This window comes from Phacochoerus africanus, chromosome 1 (genome assembly GCF_016906955.1).
Source record: "Phacochoerus africanus isolate WHEZ1 chromosome 1, ROS_Pafr_v1, whole genome shotgun sequence".
Taxonomy (NCBI): domain Eukaryota; kingdom Metazoa; phylum Chordata; class Mammalia; order Artiodactyla; family Suidae; genus Phacochoerus; species Phacochoerus africanus.
The window spans coordinates 277558013-277562612 of NC_062544.1; the positions used below are offsets into that span (position 1 = coordinate 277558013).

The 4600-nt window shown below is 45.4% G+C and overlaps 1 long non-coding RNA gene across 1 annotated transcript; it reads left to right on the top strand.

Annotated features, from left to right (window-relative positions):
- Positions 1–1605: 1605 nt before the first annotated feature.
- Positions 1606–4119, top strand: LOC125113648 (uncharacterized). The gene is made up of 3 exons (XR_007131522.1): positions 1606–1790; positions 3309–3479; positions 3589–4119. It is a non-coding gene; the product is annotated as an uncharacterized LOC125113648 (long non-coding RNA).
- The last annotated feature ends 481 nt before the right edge of the window (positions 4120–4600 follow it).

Sequence of the window (4600 nt, forward strand, 5' to 3'; positions counted from 1 at the left end):
ACCTGCAACCTCATGGTTCCTAGTCAGATTCGTTTCTGCTGCGCCATGGTGGGAACTCCTGTATTCTCTTTAGAGTATAGAGCATAACAAAATTGCCTTTCAGTAATCTTTGGTAAATGGGGATAATATTAGATTTGATGAATAAAAAGAGAAAAAGAGAGGGGAAAAGAAGGGAAAAAATGACTGGCATCTTTCTACACGTGTCTGTGGCATTACAGAGGGTGTCAGGGCAGTCCTGCCCATCAGCAGGAACTGGGCTGGAACTGATCTGGCTTTGCACAAGAAAAAGGATTGAAGAAAATGGACAGTGGGACTCCAGAAGCTGTGACCATTTGCTTTTAAACCGTTTATTCTTGGGATTTGAGGCATCCACTACAGAGGAAGAGTGGATAAAACAAACATATTTTTGAGTCTTCAGAGAAAGCTGCATCAGGTGGGTTGAAGCCCAGAGCGGGGATCTGGAAGGCGGCAGAGGGAGAGCCAGGTACTGCGGGAACAGTACCTCCCCGGGAGAACTGGCACCTTCCCCTGCCTTTTCCAGCCCATCACCCTGCCTACCTTGAGGCATCACCTACGAAAAGGTCCCACTGCTCGCGCTCAGTCTGGCCCAGGTTTCCAAAGCATCATTCTGACACTGGGGGGCGCCATCTCCTCGCGTTGTTAACCCAGCCTCTGGCCTTGGAATCAGTTTCTTTCTAGAGCTTTCGCCCGCCCGTTCAAACCTCGGAGTCACACAAGCGCGTAAAAACGCTGGGTAATGAAGTGATTCCCAAGAGATGCTCACATCCTGGCTCCTCGTGTCTGGGGGCTCAGACAGGTTCCTGTCACCCAGTGTCAGGGGGGGAAGCCAGTCTTAGGACCCCCAGGAACCCTCCTCCTGCTGTTCTTTGCAGTTGGCACCCACCCCGCCTCCTCCTCAGCCCTCACCCTTCCCGCAGCAGGTTTGGCGTTTACCCCCGCAGGCTCTAGAGAACACCGCGCTTGGGTTAGAGGGGACCCAAGTCTTTCTTATCAAAGTTCTTTTTCTTCCTGGGTTTGGGGCAGTTCAGGGAAGAGTTTTATCATTCAGTGGGTGCCCAATGCCAGGAGATAGTGATGCCAGAAGGGAGGAGCAAATGATAAATGCAGAACGTTCTTCTGTTTGTGGATTCCATAAAAAGGTTGGCTGTAAATTGAGAAGAGCAGTGAACACCGTAAAACACTACATGTTTGGGGGCTTTTCTCATGTAAAGGCCTCTGCAGCTCCCATGCTCCTAAATGGGGGGGGTCCTTCCCCCGGTTGGGGAGGGGGCACCGTTGAGGGGAGGGCTCTGGCCCTGCAGTTTGCTCATTATCTGCTCTTCCTGCAGAGGTAACGGCAGGTTATGTAGCCCCACGGCCTAGGATGTAATCCCAGCCCTGCCACTCTGGTGGCTCGGCTGGTGGCTTGTCTGAGTCCCCTAACCTCGCCTGGGGAATGGAGGTAGGAACAGTACAGATCAGGTGAGTTAATTCCTGCATAGCGTCTGGCCACAGTGCTGGCACCGAGTCAGTGTATCATGACCTTGAGCTCTTGCTCGCCTCCTCCAGACCATCTCACAAAATATTGTCTTTCTAACAGAAGCAGGAGGAACACAAACCTGGACCATTCTTCCTTGTGGAATTTTAATTCTTATTTTCACTTCCTTCTTGAGCTGGGGCCGGGAAGGGAGAGCTGAGCTTCCTCAGGGCTTCTGAAAGCTGGGAAATGGTTATTGTCAGAACCGGCCCCTTTTGAGGGAGCTCACCTGCAGGGGGAGCGGCCACATCTGGTGAGTCAGAACCCGGGCTCTCAACTGGGAGTTTACAGGATAAGACAGGCGAGTGGTTTTAGAACAATCGGGTCTCAGGATATACTGGTAAACAAGAAAGCACTGAATGCTATTTACTTTAAAAAAAAAAAAAAAGAGTGTGCTTATGGGGTGCACGTGAAAATGTGAGAACAGTGGAGGCTTTGTAGGAGTTTGGTTTGAAAAAGGAAATTATATGATAAGGAAAAAGAAGATGATATATATTTTTTTCTTTGCACAATTAGTTCACTGTAGTAAAAGAGAAAGTAAAAGTTGAGCATGGACTGTGTACAGGCAGGAGGGGTAGTCGTCCCAGAACGTGGACCATGTGCGGGACACATGGATTTCGAAATGCCCTGTGGACTAATGTCATCATTCTGGATGGACCACCCAAGACAGTGTTGATGAAACCTGGCGGCAGTGCAACCATTGTGTCAGTAAAGAAGCACACGGCGGTGGTGGGGCGGGGAACAAGCTTATTCGGGAATCAGGCTGGCGATCTGTTTGGGGCGATACACTGTAGTACCAGGAAGATGGAGAAGGATAATGGTGAGCCCCGTGGTCACAGCCGATTGCACGGAGCTGAGAGCCTGGGAACACTATCGATGAGGGGACCTGAGTGTAAAGGAGGCTTTTTCCGCCCCGAGTTTAAAGGCAGGCACCGTTTCTGTAGCAAATGAGTTACCATGACCTTGCAGACGCCCTTGTGACCGGGAAGTGATAAAAGAATACTGAGGCTTTTCAGTTTGCTACCTGGGTCCTGGGAAAGGAAGATCAAAGTGGAGTCAGTGTTGCTCGGGGGGGTGGGGGGTGTCTCGAAAGTGGAGCTGGGAGGCCCCTGAGAATGGGTGACTTATGCATGTCTCAGCCTCGGTGGAATCTGATCTTTGACGTCATCAAGTCATCCAGAACATCTACCGGAAGTGCGTGACAGTCTATCGACGTATCAGACCCCTACCCTAAAACAGTTTGTGATTCCTTCAGGACACATATTTTCTGATTTGCGTCAGAGTCCATCACAGTTCTCTCCGGGCAACTTTTAACAAACTTGTGGGTTTTTTTTCTTTTTTTTTCTTTTTTTTCTTTTGTCTTGTAAGCCCCTGACTCTTTCTCCTTCGCGGAACACTCTTTCCCAGATTCCTGACTCTGTGTCTCCTGAATTGTAATTCTTAAGACCCAGAGTAAATGCTTTTCTTCTTTGCAGCTTCTTTCATCATCATGATCATTGGCATCATTCGTCGACACTAACTTTCGGGGGAAGATTGGGCCAGTGACATATTCCTGTGGGTTTTTGAATCTGTGCATAGAATTGCAAGGCTGAATAAAAGCGCCATCGGTTTTGAGTTTTTAACCAAGGAGGGTATTATTGGTGGATGACCTTTGGAGATTAAGAGCACATCTGCAGGAAGACAGAGTAATTTAGATCATTTTTACTTTATGGCTTAAGGTGGGATAGAGGACCATCCATCTCCTCATTCATTCATTCATTCTTTCATTCAGGCACTAATTCATTCAACAGACTTCAGCTGCGTGTTAGAGGCCATGATGGATGCTCCAGGGGATGAAGGCAACCAAGACAGACTCCGCCTTCAAGGAGCTGTAGCCAGTTCCCTTCGAATCAGTTTTTCACTTTTTAAAATGACTTTGTTCTTCATATTGGAGAAGAAGTTGGTATGGATGTTCAGTAAAAATTAAACTTGTTCAGCTAAAAATTTAACTAAATTGCAACATAATTTTATAAACTTTATAAAGACTTATCATTAAGTCTTTACATTTGTAGGTATTCCTTCAACATCCAAGCTCCTAAGAGACCGCAAGCTCCTTCTGTCGTGTCGTGGCAACTATTTGAAGCAACAAAAGGGAAAGAGATAGTAAAAATAACTCATTCCAGTTGGCAGAGCATCACTGTATCGTTCTCAAAGTGCTTGTATTTATCAGAAATAAAGCTGATACCCTCTTGGCAGCACTAGATCAAGTTGGTCCATTTTGATGCTGACAAGAGGACTGATGTTCTTGCTTTTCGTGGTCTGTGAGAACACTGTGTACCCTGGACTCAACAGAGTTGATGTAATCCAGGTTTGCTGACATTCTTGAGGCATGGAAATTTTTCCTTATTTTTATTCCAGCTCCAAAAGTTTCCTGAGAGAACATCCTAGAAGTAGCCTTTCATGGCGGTAGCCATCAGTCCTGGCTACTGATTGAAATCACTTGTGAAACTTAAATTGTAGATGTCCACTGAAGACAGATGAATTAGAACCTACAGCTCCATTTTATTTTTAGTTAATTATTGAGCTTGAATGTTTAACCATTGGACAAGGATTAAATAAGTTGTAGTATGTCTTTAATGGAATGTTATGCTGCCATTAAAAATTATGGTGGGAAGAATTTGCTGAGCTGAGAACATATTCATAATGCATTGGTTTTTTAGAAATTTATTTTATTGAAGTATAGTTGATTTACAATGTGTTAATTTCTGTGGTACAGCAAAGTGATTCAGTTTTATACACACACACACACACACATATGTAAATACACTCACAGATATATATACACACACGTTCTTTTCCATTATGGTTCATCACAAGATATTGAATATAGTTCCCTGTGTTATTCAGCAGGACCTCGTTGTTTATCCATTTTATATATAATAGTTTGCATCTGTTAATCCCAAACTCCCAATCCATACCTCTCTCAACCCCCTGCCCCTTGGCAGCCACAAGACTGTTCTCTATATCTCTGAGTCTATTTTGTAGATAAGTTCATCTGTATCATATTTTAGATTCCTCATATAA